The sequence below is a fragment of the Felis catus genome, chromosome A1 (assembly GCF_018350175.1).
Source record: "Felis catus isolate Fca126 chromosome A1, F.catus_Fca126_mat1.0, whole genome shotgun sequence".
Lineage (NCBI taxonomy): Eukaryota > Metazoa > Chordata > Mammalia > Carnivora > Felidae > Felis > Felis catus.
Window position 1 is genome coordinate 35,385,962 of NC_058368.1, and position 26,026 is coordinate 35,411,987.

The 26,026-nt window shown below is 39.4% G+C and overlaps 1 long non-coding RNA gene across 9 annotated transcripts in view; it reads right to left on the reverse strand.

Moving 5' to 3' along the window:
• The window catches only part of LOC111559877, a 160,440-nt gene that overhangs the window by 14,518 nt on the left and 119,896 nt on the right, over positions 1-26,026 (reverse strand). For all 9 annotated transcript variants that reach the window (XR_006595343.1, XR_002741319.2, XR_006595342.1 and 6 more), the window contains one exon: positions 7,806-7,979. This is a non-coding gene — a long non-coding RNA (uncharacterized LOC111559877). The remainder of the gene's footprint in view (positions 1-7,805; positions 7,980-26,026) is intronic.

Below are 26,026 nucleotides of genomic sequence, written 5' to 3' on the forward strand. Positions count from 1 at the left end.
TGCATTGAATGTGTAGATAGCTTTGGGTAGTATTGACATTTTGACAATATTTATTTTTCCAATCCATGAGCAGGGAATGTCTTTCCATTTCTTTAAATCTTCTTCAATTTCCTTCATAAGCTTTCTATAGTTTTCAGCATACAGATCCTTTACATCTTTGGTTAGATTTATTCCTAGGTATTTTATGCTTCTTGGTGCAATTGTGAATGGGATCAGTTTCTTTATTTGTCTTTCTGTTGCTTCATTGTTAGTGTATAAGAATGCAACTGATTTCTGTACATTGATTTTGTATCCTGCAACTTTGCTGAATTCATGTATCAGTTCTAGTAGACTTTTGGTGGAGTCTATCGGATTTTCCATGTATAATATCATGTCATCTGCAAAAAGCGAAAGCTTGACTTCGTCTTTGCCAATTTTGATGCCTTTGATTTCCTTTTGTTGTCTGATTGCTGATGCTAGAACTTCCAGCACTATGTTAAACAGCAGCGGTGAGAGTGGGCATCCTTGTCGTGTTCCTGATCTCAGGGAAAAAGCTCTCAGTTTTTCCCCGTTGAGGATGATGTTAGCTGTGGGCTTTTCATAAATGGCTTTTATGATCTTTAAGTATGTTCCTTCTATCCCGACTTTCTCAAGGGTTTTTATTAAGAAAGGGTGCTGGATTTTGTCAAAGGCCTTTTCTGCATCGATTGACAGGATCATATGGTTCTTCTCTTTTTTTTTGTTGATGTGATGTATCACATTGATTGATTTGCGGATGTTGAACCAGCCCTGCATCCCAGGAATGAATCCCACTTGATCATGGTGAATAATTCTTTTTATATGCCGTTGAATTCGATTTGCTAGTATCTTATTGAGAATTTTTGCATCCGTATTCATCAGGGATATTGGCCTGTAGTTCTCTTTTTTGACTGGGTCTCTGTCTGATTTAGGAATCAAAGTAATACTGGCTTCATAGAATGAGTCTGGAAGTTTTCCTTCCCTTTCTATTTCTTGGAATAGCTTGAGAAGGATAGGTATTATCTCTGCTTTAAACGTCTGGTAGAACTCCCCTGGGAAGCCATCTGGTCCTGGACTCTTATTTGTTGGGAGATTTTTGATAACCGATTCAATTTCTTCGCTGGTTATGGGTCTGTTCAAGCTTTCTATTTCCTCCTGATTGAGTTTTGGAAGCGTGTGGGTGTTCAGGAATTTGTCCATTTCTTCCAGGTTGTCCAATTTGTTGGCATATAATTTTTCATAGTATTCCCTGATAATTGTTTGTATCTCTGAGGGATTGGTTGTAATAATTCCATTTTCATTCATGATTTTATCTATTTGGGTCATCTCCCTTTTCTTTTTGAGAAGCCTGGCTAGAGGTTTGTCAATTTTGTTTATTTTTTCAAAAAACCAACTCTTGGTTTCGTTGATCTGCTCTACAGTTTTTTTAGATTCTATATTGTTTATTTCTGCTCTGATCTTTATTATTTCTCTTCTTCTGCTGGGTTTAGGCTGCCTTTGCTGTTCTGCTTCTAGTTCCTTTAGGTGTGCTGTTAGATTTTGTATTTGGGATTTTTCTTGTTTCTTGAGATAGGCCTGGATTGCAATGTATTTTCCTCTCAGGACTGCCTTCGCTGCGTCCCAAAGCGTTTGGATTGTTGTATTTTCATTTTCGTTTGTTTCCATATATTTTTTAATTTCTTCTCTAATTGCCTGGTTGACCCACTCATTCGTTAGTAGGGTGTTCTTTAACCTCCATGCCTTTGGAGGTTTTCCAGACTTTTTCCTGTGGTTGATTTCAAGCTTCATAGCATTGTGGTCTGAAAGTATGCATGGTATAATTTCAATTCTTGTAAACTTATGAAGGGCTGTTTTGTGACCCAGTATATGATCTATCTTGGAGAATGTTCCATGTGCACTCGAGAAGAAAGTATATTCTGTTGCTTTGGGATGTAGAGTTCTAAATATATCTGTCAAGTCCATCTGATCCAATGTCTCATTCAGGGCCCTTGTTTCTTTATTGACCGTGTGTCTAGATGATCTGTCCATTTCTGTGAGTGGGGTGTTAAAGTCCCCTGCAATTACCACATTCTTATCAATAAGGTTGCTTATGTTTATGAGTAATTGTTTTATATATTTGGGGGCTCCGGTATTCGGCGCATAGACATTTATAATTGTTAGCTCTTCCTGATGGATAGACCCTGTAACTATTATATAATGTCCTTCTTCATCTCTTGTTATGGCCTTTAATTTAAAGTCTAGTTTGTCTGATATAAGTATGGCTACTCCAGCTTTCTTTTGGCTTCCAGTCGCATGATAAATAGTTCTCCATCCCCTCACTCTCAATCTAAAGGTGTCCTCAGGTCTAAAATGAGTCTCTTGTAGACAGCAAATAGATGGGTCTTGTTTTTTTATCCATTCTGATACCCTATGTCTTTTGGTTGGTGCATTTAATCCATTTACATTCAGTGTTATTATAGAAAGATACAGGTTGAGAGTCATTGTGATGTCTGTATGTTTTATGCTTGTAGTGATGTCTCTGGGACTTTGTCTCACAGGGTCCCCCTTAGGATCTCTTGTAGGGCTGGTTTAGTGGTGACAAATTCCTTCAGTTTTTGTTTGTTTGGGAAAACCTTTATCTCTCCTTCTATTCTAAATGACAGACTTGCTGGGTAAAGGATTCTCGGCTGCATATTTTTTCTGTCTAGCACCCTGAAAATCTCCTGCCAATTCTTTCTGGCCTGCCAAGTTTCAAAAGAGAGATCAGTCACGAGTCTTATAGGTCTCCCTTTATATGTGAGGGCACGTTTACCCCTTGCTGCTTTCAGAATTTTCTCTTTATCCTTGTATTTTGCCAGTTTCACTATGATATGTCGTGCAGAAGATCGATTCAAGTTACGTCTGAAGGGAGTTCTCTGTGCCTCTTGGATTTCAATGCCTTTTTCCTTCCCCAGTTCAGGGAAGTTCTCAGCTATTATTTCTTCAAGTACCCCTTCAGCACCTTTCCCTCTCTCTTCCTCCTCTGGGATACCAATTATGCGTATATTATTTCTTTTTAGTGTATCACTTAGTTCTCTAATTTTCCCCTCATACTCCTGGATTTTTTTATCTCTCTTTTTCTCAGCTTCCTCTTTTTCCATAACTTTATCCTCTAGTTCACCTATTCTCTCCTCTGCCTCTTCAAGCCGAGCTGTGGTGGTTTCCATTTTGTTATGCATTTCGTTTAAAGCGTTTTTCAGCTCCTCGTGACTGTTCCTTAGTCCCTTGATCTCTGTAGCAAGAGATTCTCTGCTGTCCTGTATACTGTTTTCAAGCCCAGCGATTAATTTTATGACTATTATTCTAAATTCACTTTCTGTGATATTATTTAAATCCTTTTTGATCAGCCATAATATTTTTTTCAATAATCTGAATTTTCCAAGGCAAAAAAAACTCTGCCACACCCCGCCAGGAATTTTCTATCTAATTATATCTACGACAATATGTTAATATCGGTAAGTGTTAAGAACAGTGCCTGGCACATATTGAGCACTATATGTGTTTGACAAATACATCAAATAAGTAAAAACTGTTTTGAAATAACCCTGATCCTCTTTGTAGCTGCTCAAGATAGATCGGTGTTTCGTGGCATAGTTACTAGTGAAACAAAACATATGCCCTGGTAACTACATTCCAAGTGTGTAATAGCATGAAAAAAAGAGCATCAAATAGCTGACACAGAGCTGTGGGGGATGTTATGGATGTGATGTCAAGGATGAGGGAGAAACTCAACCAGTGACTACCTAGATTTTTCCAAACCCTTCACAGGACCCCAAGAGTATGAGCTTCTGCACTTCCCAGGCCAGGAGTTTCTGATTTCTTTGCCATGATGATAGTAAGTACCAGGGAAGTTAGGTGGATATAAAATACTGAGATGATAAGATTGAGTAGGGTAGGAGTAGAAAGCACTGGAAGCCCTCTTGTCCATGGATTCCCATTAATTTATCTTAATATTCTTTCCATCAATTACCTTCTGGGGCAAAAATCTCCCAAATTACCCCCAGAATTTCCCCAAAGTGGAGGTAATTAGGTGCCCCACCCTCTTAAAAATGGGCATGTGTATTTCCTAATTATAATGCTATTAACATAAGATAAATGTCCTATGGCCAAGGCAACCAGGAAGAGGGTATCTTTCATCAACCGGAAAACTCTGATCAAGAAGTTAGCTCCATTTGGTCAGTGTCTTTCTTGTTGCTGACTGCCCTCACACTTGGGTTAAAGTACCAGGTTTCCTCCCACAGTTGAGCAACCTCTTAGTCTTATCCATTAGTCTTATCAGCCCAGATGACCTGTATAGATTTGTCTCTCTACCCCACACTGCTTTCTCAACATCTCCCCATTGTTAAGAATTTTCTAATACGTTATTTCCACGTGAAAGAAAGAAAGAAAGAAAGAAAGAAAGAAAGAAAGAAAGAAAGAAAGAAAGAGAAACCCGTTGTTGACTTTTACTTCAAAATTTGCTTGGTTCACTTTTTTTCAGTTTGTGTAAGTGCTACTAGAATATGGTATCAGCTGAAGATAATGATACTCTCCTTTAATATAATCCTCATTTTAAACTACATAAAACTTGTCAAATCTTGAAATTTCTTCTTAATCTACACAGTGACATTCCCCTAAGCTAACACAATTTCTGGACACAGAAGCACATCTTTTGACCACTGCAGCTATCTTTGCTCTTTTTTGTTGTTCTCTTGTTTCCTACTGGCAAAAAATATCTTGAAGTTTCTTCTAAGATGGGTTAATGTATCCTCAGGTGTCAGCTCAAATGTTGACATACCATGCTAACCAAAGGAGTCTTTTCTATATATCCTTACATCGTGAGGCTTCTATGTCTGTTTGTGCCTATACTATCCCCCTGATTGTCAGTTATTCAGAGTTACTACGTGAACACACAATAGAGAAGAGGGATTTTTAACTGCCAAATGCACTAGAATCAGATTGTGCCTTGGTTCAATTCTCTCCTGAGTCCCGCTTTATACAATAATATTTGACCTTAATAATCTAGTATGCACAACCCCTGTGACATTCTGCGACACTGTCTACCTCTGGACCAGAGGCACTCCCACTACAAGTAGAACACAAAATTATTGCAAAAGAAGCCACCCACATGTAGTTCCACAACTCAGCCATGACCACACACACCACTCATCATAGGTAAGTGCACTCCCTGTATTCACAAAGATTCTACACTGCAAAACAATATAGCTAAGGCACTGCCTGAATTTGCTTACGATACATCCTACTCTTTTTATTCCTTCAAGTAAAGGAAGTGTTTGCTGCCCTAGTTATTCAATTGTCACAGAAAACTAATGTGAATGTAAATGTATCCAGCCATGAAAAAAAAAAAAAAAAGCCCAACAGCCACTGTAGATTATATATTAAGATGTGGGTTATATCAAGGCAGATTTTTTTCTGTAGGGACTTCATCCCCACAAATCCTCAAGCATACATAGTGTTCTACAACAGATTGCTCTGTCAGGGCTTCTGCCTCTGAATTCCAGGTGTGCTCGATTTTGCATCTGCTACTTCACAAATGCATCAGACTTGAACGACAAACCATATGGCTTCCCTTACTGGACCTACTTTTGATCACAAATACGCACAAATTACCAGTGCAGACGCTGTGCCACCTGAAAATGCCAAGAGTGAATGGTGTTGAGTTGGGTGCACAGACATAACTCAATGTGAGCTTACAGCAGCCCTGAATGTACTGTCTGTTGCTTCCCCGCTGACCCTGATCTATGGTATCTGGATAACAAATGTGCACATTTAGAATATTCTGTTCAGTTACAGCTCTGTGCTGGGAATCAAACAAGTTACAAATAGCCCCAAGTCCAAATACAGTAGTGACACACAGTAATGGTGTCATTATCGGGCAATAATTCTATGCCTATCACTGACTCCCACTGGCAATAAAAATGATAGCCTGTAGCAAAGTGGCCACTAGCTGACACTAGCAAGGAGATAGCAAATTACATTTAGTCCTGCGATTATATCTTCAATTAGCTTTGTTGGTAAATGTGAGTCTGTGTGTGTGTGTCCGCGTCTGTATGTGTGTGTGTCTGCGTGAAAGTCCTGATGATACAGCTTGAATGGATGTGTCTGGTCACTAGCTCCCTGGCAAAAAAAAAAAAAAAAAAACAGGAGTGTTCACTTTTTTTAGGAACGTTTTCTGACATTTCCAGCTGATGAGTTAACATAAAGTGTGTTCTCACTGCACAGCACTTCCTTTTATATCACAGCCATGGATCTCCAAACATTTCTTCGGGACAAGATGTTTCTTGAGAAGTGAACTCTCTGAAAGCTAAAAATACTGAAATGGTCCTATATAGTCTCTCAAGCAATGGAAACGTTTTCAGTGAGGAAGATCTGCTTACAATTTCCAAACAAGGAGAGAACAGAAAGTTTTTGATTCTGTATATTCACGGTGCCTTAAGAAAGATTTGTATGGGGATTGCTGTTATACTCCTTTTATCAAGAACTTATCATAAACACTGCTTGAGGTAGTCTTAGATTATAAAGATTTTCTTCTTCCAGGAAAACAAAAATTCATGCCGCCCCACTGGTGCTTTTATAAGTTCCTTATTTACTTTATAAATCGTAAAATGTTGACAGAGTAAAAGTGTAAAAGACAATCGTAAATCAATGTTATTTCACAACATCCAAACCTATCTAATTTTATAATGACAGGGGCGCCTGGGTGGCTCAGTCGGTTAAGCGTCCGACTTCGGCTCAGGTCATGATCTTGCGGTCTGTGAGTTCAAGCCCCGCGTCGGGCTCTGTGCTGAAAGCTCAGAGCCTGGAGCCTGTTTCAGATTCTGTGTCTCCCTCTCTCTCTGACCCTCCCCCGTTCATGCTCTGTCTCTCTCTGTCTCAAAAATAAATAAACGTTAAAAAAAAAAAAGAAAAGAAAAGGTTACAAACATTAAATACAAAGGCAAACAGGAGACCTAAAAGCTCCAAACTGGAACCAAAGCTAACATGAGTGGAAATGTTAGTGTGGTGATAATCTAAATTTCCAGTTCTATTTTTTTTAAAGAATGAGGATTTTATTATTTTTTATTAGTAGTATTATTTATCATTATTTAGAAAGACAGAGACAGAGAGAGACAGAGCACAAGCAGAGGAAGAGAGAAAGAGAATCCCAAGCAGGCTCTGCGCCATCAGCACTGAGCCCAATATGGGGCTCAATCCCACAACTCTGGGACCATGACCTGAGCTGAAATCAAGAGTCAGACGCTCAACCTACTGAGCCACCCAGGTTCTCTTATCTTTTGACTAGCATAGCAAGCTTAGTGCTAATCAAAGCAACAAATAACAAAGCACCAAAGTTTGCTCCATTCATTTGGCTTTCTCTGTTCTCTTTACTTTCTGGTGGGTCGTGAAGTTGGCTGTATTTCAGTGTTATTTACTTACTTGTTATCAACTTAGGTAATGACTTCTATGGTCAAGAGCATCTTATGCTTTCTTTCTTTTGGCCAATTGTATTGATTTCGTTTTTTTTTTTTTTTCTCATTGGCAGATAAATTTAGCTTATGTAGCAGCAATTATCTAGAAGGAACCTTAATAAGATCCACAAGATATAAGGAACTTGCTTCAGCCTCCTGGCCTATCCTTAATGTCTGACTTTGAGACTATTTTTTTATTTATGGAAGACAAAAATGTCACTGGCCTCACACTGTTAATCTTGAATGTAATGTCACAATTTACAGTCTATAGGGATAACTTTAATAAGCACAGATCCTACCTTTATTAGAGGAACTTAAATTTAAAAAAAAATAGCCACTTACGTTTGAGGATCAATGACTTGAGATTTATGACTCCCATCCAGGTAAAGTTGTAAGGGCCAGCAGTCTAGGACTTCTGAAACTGGAAATCCACCAGAGGAAAGCACATAGAATATTTCTTTGTGTCAAGTTGAAGTTGTCTCAATATGAGCTGATTGTATTTGATTGCTCCACCTCCTGCCAATTTATTAACTATCATTAGTTATGTAGGAATAGACTAAACAGAATAGTACAGAATAGATTCTGAGCATATGATGACCAAAATAATGAGTTAAACCAAGAGTGAAGAAGAGAAATTTGCTGCCATATCCTTAATAATGGATATCATTAAAGTTATTACTATTAAGTTATTAGAATTTAATAAATGAGTATTTTCACCATATCTTAATATTGTCCCATTCCAAAATTGCTAAATTTACCATTTATTTCCCTGGGCAGATGAATTTTCTCTCTATTCACATGGCTGTTTAATAATTCCTTCTAGCAAAGAGCTGGAGAATCATAAACATTATGCAGCTTCTAACATAATTGACTCTCTTATTTCTAAATTATAAGAGACATTATCTTATGCAGGTTTTGACCTTCATGAAATTGAAATGATGCTGTATATCTTTGGCATTCTCAATGGATATATCCTTAGAACTCTACAATCATCACAATTATAAACTCCATTAAATGAGATACAGACGCTGGGCATCTGGATAGCTTTCCTCACCAATAAATCGAATTCATCCGATTTCTAGCCCAGTAGCCATATGAATGAAAATATAGTGGTGTTCTCAAGTGGTATGTCACTTAGTGTCTTCAGGAAGTAGATATGTTTTTCCTCATTCTACTTATGGACATTTGGATCCCTCAAGGAATGTGAGAACCATACAGTCTTAACTTTCTAAAGCTAACAATCACAAAAGTCCTAAATCTTTTTATGCTTTTGGTAGGAGCAAATACATCCTTAATGTTAAAGTAATAATAACTTAAACCTGCTGTTATGTTGAAGTAGATATTAAGTTTTACGCATATCCACTGAAAATCAAAGCGTAACCCTTCACGTTTCACATATGAGTGTATGTATCCATGTGGCATTTTTATACATTGCTTTAGAATATTTTCAAATAGTCTATAAAGTAAGAGGTGGGTGAGGTTCAGCTGTAAGTTATAGTGAACTAGAATGCAGTAGTAAACAAGGTGACACCTAATTTTACCTAGAAAGACAAAGTTAAAGGTAACAAAGAGAAAATAATCAGATGATCATTAAGAAATATAAAGGAAGTAAGAATTTAAGTATAATTATGTTCTGATAAGGCAATCAGATAATAAAAACAGGTTTATAAAAGATAAAAGATAAAGAACATGACACAAAAATCAATTCATTTACAATTTCAGCCACCTACTGTTTGACTAACTGGGCTGCATCAATAAGAATCCAGCCCTTCCAATGTGGAAGTACCATAATTCAGAGTTCCAAGACCAATAATTGTTCTTATGCGAAGACTGCTAGGTATCCAATAGCTATTTTCTTCTTCTTCCTTAATATGTCCTCTTTCCAATTTCTGCTCATGCAGAATATGTCACCTTTCTACCTTCTCTTGTAGCTAGGTGTGACCAGGGACCTAAGTTTACACAGTGGGATACAAACATAAATCAAATGGCAGTTTTTTAATGCTTTTTCATTTTTTTAATTGTTTTAATGTTTACTTATTTTTGAGAGACAGAGACAGAGACAGAGCACGAGTGGGGTAGGGACAGAGAGAGAGGGAAATACAGAATCGGAAGTAGGCTCCAGGCTCCCAGCTGTCAGCACAGAGCCCGATGTGGGACTCAAACCCACGAAACTGTAAGATCATGACCTGAGCCGAAGTCAGATGCTTAACCGACTGAGCCACCCAGGGGCCCCTAATGCTTTTTTAAAGAGTCAGCTAATGTCCACCTTTTACTCTGTATCTGCTTCTTCTTGATGTTGTTTGGAATGTGGCAGTTTGATGACAGAAGCTAGACTGACCATTCTGTATCATAAGGTGACCTTAATAATGGACGACACAAATGGTAGAACAGAACAGAAGAGATCTGAGTCCTGGCACTATAGCACCCTTGAACTATCTACCTCTAGACTTTTATGTGAAAACAAATATATTTTCATCTTGTCCAAGCCACTGTTAATTTTTCTTCTATTCTGTTTTGTTTGTTTTACCTGTAAGAGCTGAACCTAATCTTTTCCACAGTGTGCTGATAACCATGACCCTTGAAATTGTTGATAATTACTTATTTGGATAATGGTCTCAAGCAAGTACATGGAGCTTGATGAGGAAAAAGAAGCCAGGCTTACAAAATTGGCTTTTTCATCAGTAGCTTTGCCTTCTATAGGAAATACATCTACCAGCCTATACTTATATGCTCTCTCTCCCAGTGACTAATTCTGGTAAGAAACTCATCTGCACCGGCTACTATTATCTATTGGGTGGAATTAACATGGGGAGGGGCTCTATTCATTCATGGCCCAGTTTCTTGGCTCTGTCTGCCTGAAAACAATGAACATTTATCTCAACCTCTAGTCTCCTAAGAAAGAATAAGGTAAGTCAGTGTCCCCCCATCCTCTACCCTCTTGTAACTGGATAGATTAATTCAAGACAACAGGAATGAAAAAGGAAGACCTGTTTTGGCCTCTGGGCCAGGCCCAATTCTGCAATTGAGCTATAAACTATGAATGGACAGTCCCGTTAATCCCCATCCTGCCCTGTTGTGACTGTTAGCAACTCAGGTAGAGCCTTAAGTAGAAGAGGAGTGAGTGGTGAGACTACCCTAGATGTGATATTCTGAACTTGTCCACAGTATATCACTGCAAGGTCACATCAGGAACATAAGTTGCCCTTAATTCTCAAGTTCTATATATTTGTCCATTTTAAGTAATTGTGATTCTATAAAAATTCTGTAAAAAATCCTATATTCTTTTCTCTTCTTCTTATTTGGGTCAGTGCATTATATATATTATATTATATATAATGTATATAAACAATAAAATAATACTCAAATGCAGCACTGCTCTATATATTAGAGATCTGAGCTTGAGAACAAGCACCACAAAATAGTACCATTTTCAATCCCCTGAGCAATATCTTCCATGATATCGGTAGGAATGTAATGCCCAAGGAAACATAAGTTACACTCTGGAGTTCAATGGTTCCTTGGAAACGTAGATACCAAACTTGAGATATTCCTAAGAAAGGTGCCAGGGAATAAGTTTTATGCAGCTGAGAGCAGTTAGGTGTCATCACCACCAGTAGATGCGGGATGGGGTGGTCTGTACAATTGCAACAGTCTCATGCCAAGCTACACTGGATTCTGACACAAAAGGAAAAACACCACTTATCCTGGGGCTGCCTTTATGGAAAATTCTGATATTTTATTCAATGTGGATTTTTTTGTACTACTTTTGATTTAAAAATTTCTTGGGGCGCCTGGGTGGCGCAGTCGGTTAAGCGTCCGACTTCAGCCAGGTCACGATCTTGCGGTCTGTGAGTTCGAGCCCCGCGTCAGGCTCTGGGCTGATGGCTCAGAGCCTGGAGCCTGTTTCCGATTCTGTGTCTCCCTCTCTCTCTGCCCCTCCCCTGTTCATGCTCTGTCTCTCTCTGTCCCAAAAAAATAAATAAACGTTGAAAAAAAAAATTTTTTTAAAAAAAATTTCTTTGGAATATTATGTCGCTCAAGTGCTGAGTTCATTAGCTCCTCCCTAAATTTGGCACCCAAGACAAAAACGTATGAGGAGAAGTAAAATGGTCCCAGGGGTCTCAGCGCTAGCCCTGGCTCTGCATTTCAGAGTCTAGCACTGGCTATTTATGTGTCTTCTGCCAAATTCATCTGCATTTCTGGACCTTAGAACATGTAATACCAGCAGATGCTTCTTTGCTTCATGTTATTATTTGATCATCGGGAAAGCCCGTACCATGCATGATCTCTGAAAAGCTGGCATTAAATATCATCAAAGCAATTTTGTTGCTGTCCTCAAAAATACGAGCCCCTACCTTCCCCGGGCAGGTTCATAAAAGAGTTGGTCAAACCATCCCTGAGGTAAGAGCCACACACACAGGCCAAAGAGCTTCAAATCAGGTGAACCGAAAATTGTGAACCCCCTTTGGAGGGATTTTTCCCTTCCTTTTGAAAGGAAGCTACACAAGACTACTAAAACCTGCAGATATTTAATAAACCAGCATCTGTGCTTTTCCTGCTTCAAATTACACAGCATCATCCTAGTGCCAGTCCAGAGCTGCTTCCATGCACCGATGCTTACGGCACAGCCATAACAAAAGCCTAGACTGACACTTTTCTTTGCCTCTAGCAACTGCTCAATGTTCTGTTTTATTTTATTTGGCTTTATTATTTGGCTTTTGGTTGGCCACCCAAAACGACCAGCCTGCAGCGACAGCAAACATGGTTTCTTTCCACGAGACCCGCAAGACCATTCTATCTATCCTTATCCCCCTTGCCTTGCAGGGGGCACAAAGATGGGGCAAACCCCTTTCAGGGAGCTACACACAGACACACACTGACATGTACTTTTTGATGTACATTTTCGACATGCACAGATGCTGTCCGGAGTGTTGAGATTGTTGGCAAAGAACAATAGGTATCTTCAGGGATAAAAGCATTACCTAAATGTAAGATTTTGTCAGGTAATGACCTCACAATTTTCAAAGTATTTCACAATTGCTGCCTGGTGGTGATTATAGGGCAGGGCTCAGTGTGCTTAGCAGAAAGGTCCAGATTAGGCCTGTGAGGGAGGTAAGGTGTCTGGCAGGACTGACATGCAATGAAAGATTATAAAAACCTGGTTTCTCCAGCCTGACAATGAGCATAGTTAGAAAGGAACTTAATTGCACCATTTAAGATTAGGAAAGGTACAGGGGGAACAAAGTTATCAATTCTAGGCTTAAAATGCCATTGCACAATATGAGAATAAGTACTCATATGAATGGCGCAGTAAGAAAATTTAAAAACCAATAAAATGAAATACTTCTGCACACAGTGGAAATCAGTGCTGCAGGAGATCAGAGAGTCAAATGCAGGAGCTGTATTTTAAAAGGAGGCTGAATAATTTTATGACCACTATAAAAGAGGAGACAGGCTTAAATTGCTGCAGGAGGTTAGGAAATGAGGAAAAACTTCATAACTACAAAGGTAGCAAGACCTGGGAGTGGGCATAATCAGAGTATTTTGATTTGCCACATTTTCTGTAGCTTTACCAGGATTTGCCACTCCTATTAGCCAGCCCCAAGATCTGCTCAACCTTTAAACCCACGACCTTTTGTTTTGTTCGGTGTTGCCCTACGATCTTTTGTCTTTCACATTTATAACATTACCAAGGCATTTATCATGAACTCTCTGGTGATCCCTTCTTTGGAATTCATGCCCACCAAAGTGATTGGCCAGATGCTGTTTACTTTGCACGCAGATTCTTGAAACCTGCTCTATGCCTTCAATCCATCCTCCACTTCAAATCACATTATAGCCCCGAGGAGTTAACTGGGAGCAGACTCCAAACTGCACACAGAAATTCCATTAGATTTCAAATCAGTTGCCTTAACCTCTTACGCACTGTAGACCACAATAATCCATCAGACCACACTGGTTTAACCACATTCTACCTCTCCCTAATAGCCACCAATAAGCCTCTAGATAAATTGGGATTTTCATTCTGTTGACTGTTGATTGCTTCACACTCCCTACTGGATCATTTCTTGGCCAGTGGCACCCCAAAATAATCCCTTGCATTTGTGTTGCATTTCAGAAGCTACAGTATATTTCTATAACCATATCATTTGATAATAACAGAAGCTCACTACAAAATCGGTAGGCCATATAGTAATACCTCCTTTTGAAAAATGACAAATCAAGCCTTATTTCTGCTCAAGTACTCGCATCTTGTCATTCCTGGTCCCTTTCAATACGAAAGATGATTTATGTACAGCTAAGCAAGTTGGTCGTTTTATTTATAAATCTCCCCCTTCCTCTGCCACTTCATTTAAATATTCTACCACATTGAGAAGGAACTGCCTTTTTTTTTTCTAATAGTTTTAGCCCCCAGAATGCTACTTACTCCACAAAAACAACCTTCATTCTCTTAAAATTATCTCACACCCTAGGCAATGATCCCTAATACATACATTTCTCTAGGGCTATTTTCCAAGTCTTCTGAAAAAGTATGTTTGCATCCATAAAATACTCAGGAATAAAGTGAACAACACCCACAGTGTTGTTCATTTTATATGCCTCACAGATTCAGGAACATCGTCCATGAGTGTTCATACTTTCATTCACTTATTTGATAAATATTTGAGTACTTCCTATGTGCCAAGACACTGAGGATATGTAGCAGAGGATAAAATAGACTAACAATCTTGCCTGTGTTGAGCTTAGATTCTATCAGGAAGACAGACAGTATATCCAGTAACTAAGAAATTTATGGAATTGTTAGATAGTCTAAAAAGATATAAATTTGGTTAAGAAGGAAAAAAGTGTGGGGATGGAGGCAAGGAGTTGAAATTTAGATTAAATGGGTAGATAAGCCTTCAACTGAGATGACTTTGAGTGAAAACCTGAATGAAGCAAACGAGCTAGCTATCTGGATATCTGTAAGACCATTCCAGATAAAGGAACAGCAAGTGCAAAGGCCCTGAGGTGGAGCTGTCTCTATGTGTCTCAAGCAAAAACAAAGAAGCCTGTGTGGTCAGAATGGAATGGATGAGGGCAATGGTGGAAGAACATAAAGTCAGAGAGGTATAGTTGACAATACATGGCCTAGTAAAAGACAAGAGAACCATGTGAGCAGAAAATGATATGAACTAAGTCACACTTCCCAATATCTCTATCTGCTAGGTTGGAAATAGACCAAAAAGGGTAAGAGCCAAAGCAGGAAAATCAGGAGTCTACTGCATTAATTTAGGCACATCATTCAGGTGTGGTAGTGGAGATGGTAAGAATGGGATAAATTTAGAAAATATTTTGAAGGCAAAGTCAGTAGAATTTGGACAAATCATATGTGGAATGCTAGAAAATGAGACGGGTCAATGATAACACCAAAATTTTGGCTGGAATAAGTACATAGATGAATTTTCCATTAGTAAAGATATGGAAAACAACTGTAAAAACAGATTTGGAGGTGGGGTGGAGGGGATGTGAGCAGATCTATTTGGGAAATGTTGAGTATGTTATAATGTTAGACATCCCCATGGAACATCAGGTAAGGATCATATATATGGAATATTTGGATGCACTTGGATATTGAAGTTCAGAGAAGCGGTCCAGGCATGAGACATAAACATGACACCATATGCATGTAGATGGTATTTTAAAACATGAATTAGATGATATCCTTTCGGGAACAGGGAAAATTAATAGAAAAGAGAAAAAGTTTAAGGAGTGATCCCTGGCACACTCCAATGTTTAGAAATTGTAGACATGAAGGGCATGGTAGTTCTGTACCTCTAAAAGTAAAAGGAAAACTAGGTAAATGTGGTGTCTTGGAAGTCAAATGAAGAAAATGTATCAAGGACAGAGCGGGTATCTATGTCAAATGCTTCTGATTACTCTAGTGAGATGAGATATAGATATAATCTTTAGATTAAGCCATAAGAAAACCATAGGTGACCCTGATAAGACCAGTTTCAGTGGTACAGTGGGAATTTAAAGATGATTTGAGTGGGTTAAGAAGAGAGTGGAGTAATTAGAAACAGCAAGTCAGTGAGCATAGATAACTCTGGAGAGTTTGAGAGATCTAATATCTAGAGGAGAAACCAGAGTCATGAGGTGTTTTTGTTTTTGTTTTTGTTTTGTTTTAATATTGGAAAAATAACAACACAATTACAAGCTAATGAGAATAATCCAACAGAGGGGGATAGGTGAGCTACAAAAAAAAAAAAAAAAAAAAAGGAGGTGGGGGAGAGTTGCTGAAATGTGAAATGTCTCTGAGTAGGGGAGACAGCATGGGGTCTAATCACTCAAGGAGTATTTGGTCTTCTCCAGGAATATCACTTATTTACAGTCAAAGAAAAGCAGGTAGAGTATATGGGTTAAGATGAAGACAGGTGATTAGAACATGTGGAGGTTTCTTCTGATTACTTTTATTTTACCAAGGAAGTAGAAAGCAGGGTTGTTAGGTGAGAGTTAGGAAGGGGTGGGGGGTGGAGTGCTCAGAAGGAATGAAAGAGAGGAAGTACACAGCACTAATCTAGAAACCCGGGAGAACATGTAGATTGGTAAGATGGCTGGTAGCATTAAGGTCTACCTTGAAAGTAATGATTATGTGTTTAAAATGAAACCAGTCATCAGGGATTGGGCATTTTGTCTCACATATATTAGACTGGATTCAATCACAGAAATACTCTGAAAGCTTGTTTTAACCAAGATTATGATTTAGCCCAGTATGATTTAGCCCAATATAACAAAGGGAAAGGGGGCAAAGGAGTTGAGAGTATTTGCAAGTGAATGAGTACAATGATGGGCCATATATAGATTTTTTTTTAAGTTTTTATTTATTTATTTTGAAAGGAGAGAGCACATGCACATGCAAGCAGGGGAGGGAGAGAGAGAGAAAGAGAATCCCAAGCAGGCTCCCACTGGGAGTGTGGAGCCCAACGTGGGGCTCAATCTCAGGAACACTGAGATCATGACTTGAACCAAAATCAAGAGTCAGATGCTTAACTGACTGAGCCACCCAGGTGCCCCAGGGCTATATATTTTAAACTAGATAAGGGATTAAGAGAGGAGGTTAGGGATTTAGGGCTAGTGAAAAGGTAGTGGAGGGAGGTTTGAAAATTGTTGCAGTTGCCGTACAGGTATTCCTTGCTTTCTGAAAGTTCCTGTTACTCCACTTCACTTTGTTGAAAGACCTACAGGAGTGCCTGTCTCGTGAACTGAAAGAAATCCAAGATGATTATTACTTCTATGAGAAAAAACAAAAACCACAGTTTTGCAGCGAGCAGTTATTGAGGCAGCACACACAGAGCAGTGACAACGGCAGGGCCATGCGCCTTCCCCAGGAGCTACACTCAGCATCTCAGCCTCAAGCCACCATAGCTTTGAACTGTGTCTGTGAGCATCTGTGCTTTTTCGACTTATTTTGTGTGTCTGTTAGCAAGATGTGTCCTAAGGTATCGGAAAAGCCGAAGAGAGGGTTTTTTTTGGGGGGGGTCTTGCAACACTCAAAAACGTTTCCATATAAATGAATGGCAATTGCTTCTTTGCTTTATGCCATTTGGCTTATGAAAGGTTTCATAGGAATGCTCTTTCAGATAATAGGGAAGCCTGTAATTGAGGGAGTAAACTGGGGAGATAGGGATGGGGTGGTAAGCGGTTAATGGGATGTTTGAAATCGAGATAACAGATGTGTATGGGTAATGAAGTGATCAGATTATAGTCAGAGGAGTGGTTGACTGAGGTCCAGTGAGGCAAAGAAACAGAGAGTACAGAATACTGGAGAGATCATATACCTGGATTTGAAACCACCAAGAATGTGACAGGAATGGTATTGGTGTGAGGGACAGTGAGCTAAAATCTTCGAGAGGTGAAGTGCATTATTCAAAGGGATGGATGGGGCAGTGGATGGTTGCAACAAAATGTGTACGAATGATACTGTACTTTGATGATGGAGGGTAAAAGTTGAATATTTTTAAGGAAGAGGAGGGTAGAAAGAATGATCTAGAAATGATAAGAAGTAGTAAGCAACCTGCCGAACCTGCTTTTATCCCTTTCTACAAGGAACATAGGAGAGGAAAGTGCCATATTTGAGAGACCTCCACAGGAAGTAATGCCAGGCTTTAGTTAGACAAGAAAAGTGAAAAGAACTTCCAAGGAAGAGGTTTAAGACATAGGGAGGTTTTTAGCTGATTGAACTTTTTTCCAGAAGAAATTAATAAGGTTCGGGAGATAAGAAGTGAGGCAATGGGGATGAGAGTCTGGAATCATTTGAAATTCCTGGGCCTCTTTTAGTAAGTGACCTGAATAGGAGTAAAGGGCATGGTAAGAGGAGTCCTCATGGGTCATGAGCTCTCTCCTCCTTTAAGAGTGGGTTCTTATTCAGAGGCACCTGGGTGACTCAGTCAGGTGAGCATCCGACTTCAGCTCAGGTCATGATCTCCTGGTGGCTCCTGAGTTTGAGCCCCACATCAGGCTCTCTGCTGTCAGCACGGAGCCCACTTCAGATCCTCTGTCCCCCCCCCCACCCCCGCCCCTCTCTGCATGAACTCTCTCTCTCAAGAATAAATACAACCTTTAAAATAAAAAAGAGTGGGTTGTTATTCAGATGAGTGAGCTCTTACTCAGGAGCTTGAAGAGTTCCAGACTCCTAGTGATGGAAACATGGACATTGCAGAGGGACAGCCTTACCCTTATGGCACAGCTATTCTCCTCAACCCTGCTGCTGTGGGCCTGTGGAGCTGAGGCTGTCCCTAGTGTTCTTGCCCTTCTGGACTTCTGTCAACAAGGCTCCTAGGTTGCTGAGACTGCAAAGGCAATAGTGATCGTTCCCACTGGTCTCCACCTCTCTCCACAGTGGTAGCCAACATTGTCCATAGAAAGTGTAATAGCTTTGGGAGAGTTTTACAGAAACCCCTAACTATGTGTATCTATTCTGTTCAATAGGGTATATGAAATATTGACCAAAAACAATTCTGGAAGGCAGGCATATCAAGAGGCCTATAGCCAATGACACAGATGAATTCTGACTCCTACCCTGATGTAGCTGTTTTGCTTTGGTGATTAAAATGTTTCCTGAGTGTTAATACATCAAGATCAACCCAAGAAAACTGGGGGACGGTAGTAAACTCCAAAATGTCTCCTAGATAGGATTGCTAGATAAAATACAGAATGGCCAATTAAATTTGGATTTTAGATAAACCATGAATTTTTTTTAGTATAAGTATGTCCCATGCAATATTTTTATTCATTGCATTTTTATTTGCTATATTTGACAACCCTACTCCAAAGGAATTTTATAAAATTAATAGAGGTTTATGAATAGCTAAACTTGGTCTGTCTTAAAGTTACAAACTTCAAATGAATATGCCTCAGAAATAATGGAAAAGTTTTAAAGCCTCCTTCCCCAAAATTACCCATTCTAGGGTCCCCATGTCACCAACTGAGTTTGGAAAGATACATGCAAAGCTGAAATAAGTCAATAGTCACCTAAGTTATTCCCTCTCTGCTTTGCCCCCATACACTCCATAATTCCCTATGTCTCCACAATTTCAAGTGATGGTTTAGAGAATGGAGAAAGAAACATCATGAGATTGGCTCTCACAACCATTAGAACGTGGTGTGAGTGAGAGTCCAGAGGAATGGGATAAAAAAGAAACACCCTTAGGCATGGTCCCTAGGATAATACCCCCTTCTTGCTATAAGCCTTTCATAGCACTGGCCTCCCCTGTGGGGTCTTTGGCTTAGCCTTGGATAAATAAATATTCTACACCTTTTTACCCTAAATAGTTTTTAAGAAAAAAGAAAGATGAAAGAAATCTTTCCTAATGAATGTTTTAGAATTCCCAGTTCAGGGGCACCTGAATGGCTCAATCGGTCATGCACCCAATTTTGGCTCATATCATGATCTCACGGTTCGTGAATTCGAGCCCCATGTTGGGCTCTGTGCTGACAGCTCAGAGCCTGGAGCCTGCTTCCAATTCTCTCTCTCTCTCTCTCTCTCTCTCTCTCTCTCTCTCTCTCTCTGCCTCTCCCCTGCTTGTGCTCTGTCTCTCAAAAATAAATAAACATTTAAAAAAATTAAAATTTCCCAATTTAAATGTAGAGAATCTGGAACAGCACAGTAAGCCTGCCATTTGTATTCTATTTACTTAGAGCAAAGATGATGTTCCCTAATTATTGAAGGTCAGCTGTTACCAGAGCACACCCTGTGTCATACTACCTAATGGTGAAAGTCATATGGTAGCTGAAACATGAAAGAAATGCAGTATATTAAAGTCTGCTATCAATTCAGTAGGGAAGAGCCAGCTGGATAAATCAGAATAGACTTCAGATAATCACTATATATGAACCTGAAAATTTATCCACATCCCTATCTCAAAAGCTAACACATTTCATGCTCTTTCTCATATTTAAATCTAGATAAGTGAATTTCCAATATCCTTTGAGGATGCAGCTGTTGTTTAACACTGTGATTTCATATTTATACAGCTCTTCTCATCATAGGATCTTAGACCATTTTACCAGCATAATTCAGTATTAATAATCATAAAAAAACAATAATTTCAGCTACATTATTCTACTGGGCACCTAGTCAGGAACACATTTATTTTCCTGGGCATTTGGAAGTTCCTGCTTTATCCTCAAGGAGAAAAAGCAGCCAAATCTTCTGATCCCCCAGAGGAAAATAAAAAATAATTAAGGCCAGCCAACAGGACAAAAGAATGATGTTTTCAAACAAACTCTGCTTGTGGGAACCACTAGAAAACCATTTTATATGTTCCAGGAAAGAAGAAATTGGTTTGGCAATGTGGTGAAAAATTTGACAATATTTATATAGGAAAGGAAACCAATTCTTGTATAGATTAGGCTTAGATAAATTTGTATTTTTAAAGTAATGTGGTAACTCCCCCAAATGTGACTATTAAAAATCAACTTAGAAATGTGTTTTCCATGTGAATAAATTATTAAAGGCCGCCTCCTCTATGAGCCCTGCACCTAGAATATTCTATTCTCTCCCTGTACTCTAAGATCTTACCCTACCCAACAATATAGCCAGGATGGTTATTTGTATCACTGATAACTAACATCTGATGCAGGGAACATTTGTTCCTAGAACTCCTAGTAACTCCTTCTCATCCCACCAGACAAATCAGATCCCCTTTTATTTTTCTCACCTGCACACCGTTTATTTAACTCCACCTCAAGCCAGCTTTCTCAGGTACTTACACACCCCTCTCCCAACACTTAACTATAGCACCATAAGTAAAAGGGACTTTGGCACAACGTACTATTTCCTGAATCAAGGAGTGACCACTGAGAATTTAGTTGAAAATTTAGGAGAAGGGGGGAGAAGGAACTCCAGGTAGCAAAATGAGCAAGGGTGTCTGCTCCGTCTTGGAAGCGATGTGCAGCCCTGTGTGTGTGAAGATTAGCTGTAAAACTTGGCAGATTCTCACCAGATGCTAACAGTGATTTTTAAGCAGTTCAAATAACTTGGATAACTATGCCTCATTAAATGACATTGTGCATGTCAAACACCGCATAGCACGGTTTATTTTGGCTGATTTGCATATCGAAATCTTGGTACTGCATCATTTCTCCCATTTTAAAATGAAATCTCCTTTTGAAAGTTCCTGTTTTTTCTTTTTTCTTTCTTTTTTTTTAAATCGTCCACACATCAGCTCTTCTCCCCCCAAAACGCATGCCATTCACTCAAATCAGGTCACAAAACTGAAGAAGTAGCACGCTGGGAAAACAGACTGAACAGTGGACATTATTAGACACTATGGGATTACTTAAGTAGCTCCAGAAAGAAATTGCATTTCCATGTCACAGTGGTCTGAGATGGATTTAGGACAAGGCAACGCGAGTAATAAGGATGTCTGTTGAATGTCATGAATCCTACTAAATCAATTAGTTGCTAAGATATAAGAAGATTTTCTCTACCGTCTTCCTCACCCTCAGTGCTACAAAGGCCATGAAGTTATCAAGCACAGGGGACTGGAGTGTTCTGCCAGCGTTCAGCTGCTGCAGGAGGCTCCTAAATGGAAAATTACTCTGATTGTGAAAGTACAATTTCAGATGGCAAGCATCATCAATGACACTGAACTTCTCTGCTGAAACTCAGAGAAAGCCCAAGTGTTTATCCCATTCTAAAGATACAATTAGCTAAAGTTTTTATCTCCACATCTGAAGAGCCTGAAACAGACAAGTGCCCGATGAGCATTTCTGGTTGAGAAAAGCAGGACAGAATCCCACACTGGGCTGGTTTCTTTTTCTTTCCATTAACTGACTTTTTGAATAGGCAGCAATTAATCACTCCTCTCTGCTTACAAAGACAATTAGAGCTTTGTGCTCTAACTCCAGTTTGATGAGTAGTTAGGGTAGAGAAGCATCATGGTCAGAATTTTCATCATTAAAGTAAGAGTTTATGCAGAGTATAATGACCAAGCAATTTTTATCTGCATGAGAATACATCATTTCAGAAAAAAGTTGATTTTTTTTTTTTTGACAAAACAAGAACGTTACTGAAACATCCTTGGAAAGCGATAAAGTACAAGTAAATATATTGTTCATGATTCCATAGAACAGTGCAAAGACCATGCAACCAAGAGGGTATTATCCATTAATGTTACTCTAAGGGGCTACACTTCATCCAAGCAGTCTCCCACTGTGCTAGACCTCCTTGATATTTTATTTTGGAATTTAATTTAAAGATTAGAGTACATTCACTCTCTAATTATTTGTTCCTTGAGGCTGAATGTAATTTTTGAAAACTTCCAAAATTTATATGAAAATTCATCAGTCAAGTCTGATGAATGAGGGTCCCCAAAGTGACCACATTGAAAACCAATGCTCCTTAATGAATAGCATGTTTATCATGCCCATTCAGTTAAGCAATATTTATCAACTAAGATCTTGCCATGCGTAAAGTGTCAAGGTGGAGACATATAAGTAAGAATACACATGCACCCTCCCCATTAAGGAGTTTATAGCATACCAAGGAGAAAAAAATAGATACTTGGACACTTGCAGAACATCATCAATGATTTATCAACCAAGTGCTCTGAAAGCAAGAACAAAGAAATGATTAAGTCCAACTGATTAAATCCATTATGAGAGGATTGGTGGAGAAAGTTGAATCTGATGTGGGCCTTAAGAGATGAGTAAGATCTCAACAGAGGAAATCAGTGACAGATAGGAAAGGAAGCACTTGTTAAACACATGTGATAGTGAAGTGATGACACATAAGAAAGTGCAGAATGTGTTATCCTGTTCTAAGTCAAGCCTTATTTGAAAACCACGAGGCTAGAAAAGTAGAAATGCGGCCACTGAGAAACGTACAACTGGATAGGACCTGTGAGAGCATCGAATTCTACTCTCTTGTTTTATAGGTGAAGAAACAAATAGCTAGAGTAACTTGTAAGGTCACAAGGATAACTAGACCTAGCCAGACCTGAACCCAAATCTTCCACCACCCAAACCAGTTCCTTTGCACCACCCTTGTCTAGTCTGGCATCACATCATGGAAAGTGGTTCTTTTTTTTTTTTTTTAATGTTTATATATTTTGGAGAGAAAGAGACAGAGACTATGCTTGAGTGCACGTGCCTGCGAGGGAGGGCAGTGAGAAAGGGGGACAGAGGACCTGAAGCAGGCTCCATGCTGACAGTAGAGAGCCTGTTGCAGGGCTCAAACTCCAAAACCCTGATATCATGACCTGAGCTGAAGTCAGACCTTTAACTGACTGAGCCACCCAGGTGCCCAGAAGGTGGTTCTCATACGCAATAACCAGTTTGAAGTTTTTGAGCAGAACGGTGATATGATCACAAATGCATATACTGAAGAAAACTCCAAAAGCAGTGAGAAAAAACTGGAGAGAGAACTGGTTAAAAATCTTCTGTAGTCATCTAAGTCAGAGATAATGGGAGCCTGAACTGGAATTGGGATGACTGAAATAGAAAGGAAGTGATGGACTCAAGGGTCATTTCAAGGATGAAATTGCTGCAACTTGGTGATGAGAGAGGAGAAAATTACAGATGATGATCAAGCTCTAGAGCTGGAGCAAAAGCAGACGTTACCCCATCACCTGAGAAAGGAAAGGGGGGCTGGATAAAAGACTTAGAGGGAGAAGACAGTTAACTCTGTGTCCCCCTATGGTGGCGAGCGGCACTCAGTCACTCCTCAGAAGCCAGGACCTAATTCTCTGCTTCCAAGTTTCTGGCCCCTAGAGCATATATGCAAAGATCAGTGGTGAATGGGGACAAAATATCACCTTTATTGATGGCTGGTGAAGAACAACAAAAACATAAGCTTTGGGGTACAGTACTAGAGATTTACCAAGATAATTTTACTTATTTATTCTTGTTTGCCCCAAGTCAAGCATTTAGGAAACAGGGTAACGTATCTACAGGGCAGAGCCTGTATCAGCTTCCCAGTCAGCATCAAGGGCAGTTTCACAGCCCAGATGGAGACAGGATGCAGAGAACCCTTCCCCATAAGAACAGACAAAGGAAGGGGAGATCTTCTCCTTGATTCTTCATTTTGAGGACAACGGCCCCACCCTCTCATTAATCATTGTGAGTGTGCATCAAACTCTGACCAAGCTGAATAACCAACCCTCCTCCTCAAAGGAAACAGAAAGGGAGAGAGGCAGGAACTTCCTTCCCAACACGCCTCTGCAAAAGCCAAACTTGCAACAGAGGAAAAAGAACAGCAAACTTCCTTGCTCCGTTTCTGAGGTCAGAAATCTGAGAGTCACCCTCTTCTACAGCATTCCCTTCTCCCATGACAGACAAATAATCCTCAAGTTCTATCGATTCTATCTCTTGAATGCAACACAACTCTGTTACCACTTTCCCCAATGGTAGTTTCTTCTCATCTCCCTAAATCAGTGGAGTAGAATCTCCTATGTCTTAATCTCTGGCTTCACAACCTTCCATTTCATTCTTTACAATGCCGAAAGACACTGAAATGCAATGTAATCACATTCTCCTGACATCAAAACTCTCCACATGCTCCCAGTCATTTGAATAGTATCCAAATACTTGTCAGGATTGGATTTATTGCAATTATTTGTTGTCATAGCCTCCTATCCTACTAAACTTTGAGTTCATTTATAGCAGGGACTTTTTTTCTAATTTGTGTATTGCCAATGCCTGGAAATGCATGTAAGTGTTCAAAAACATATTTTGACCTGTACAAAAAAGCCTTCTACATCTGGCCCTTCCCATGTCTCCAACTCTGTGTCCTATGTGCCACAGTCCTTTCAGTCTCTGCTTAATTCTCATGAAAGCTCTAATTCCAGATAAACCTAACTATTTGCAGGTTCCTGAGTATTCCTGTCTCATTCCCTCACATTTGTATACTGGCTTTGCTCACTTCTTTCTGTTCTTCTTTTCCACTTAAGTATATTTCCTATATATTACCTATATTCTAAACTATCATCTCATGCCTCCCTTCCTCCAAATAGCCTTTCCTAAGGCAATTTCAATTGAGAGAGAGAGAGAGAGAGTATGTGCATATGAGTAGGGAAGAGAGGCAGAGGAAGAGGGAAAGAGAAGCAGGCTCCAAGCTCAGCAGAGAGCCCAATGCAGGGCTCGATCCCATGACTCTGTGATCGCGACCTGAACCCAAATCAAGAGTCAGACACTCAACCAACTGACCCACCCAGGAGCTCCAGCCTTTTCTAATCTTAATTCTTCTTTCTCAACACACCGACTGAGCCCAGACTGAGTAGAGGACTCTTCCAATGTACATATCCCTAACACTGAATTTATCAAACTACTTCATAATAGTGGTTCACCTTCTTTCTTCCCACATAAACGTTAAGTTTCTTAATGGCGCATGGGTCTTCATTGCTGGAAGTAGGACTGAATGACACATACGTTCAGTAAGTGAAAAAAGAACAAAAGAACAACAGGAAGGAAGGAAGGAAGGAAGGAAGGAAGGAAGGAAGGAAGGAAGGGAGGGAGGGAGGAAAAGAAGAAAAAGCAAGCTCAATATTTTACATAATGAGTTTTTCAACAGAACATTCATTAAGAAATGTCCAATAGATCCACAGGGTCGAGTGGATGGACAGAAGGTTGAGCGTCTATTCCCCTGTCTTCCTGCTAATTACTTTGTTTTACTAGACCTTCAGAAAGAATTCAATAACTAGAGGGTTCATTCTAAGTTGCATTTTAAGTTGTTAGGAAACAGAGTAAAAACAAATCTTTTAAGGAGAGCCATGTTTATTAAAAAGTTTCCTCATTTTGGCTTAAGTCCTTTGGAGTTAAGCTAGGCAGAAAATGTCTCCTACCCAAATAAAAGGTGAAGCTATAAAAAGTAAGCAAGGTCAAATTCAACTACATTTATAAAATATTTGACAATTCCTACACCACCGAAAAATCATCATGTCCCCTTCAGTACATTGTCTGGTTGCTGCCTCCTGTCTTGGCAAATGCATTTCACAGTCATGGTCACAATCACGAAATACAACATTCCAAAAATTAAACTATAGTCTGTTCTTCTGGGATGGAAGTCAAAGGTCCTTCAAAAA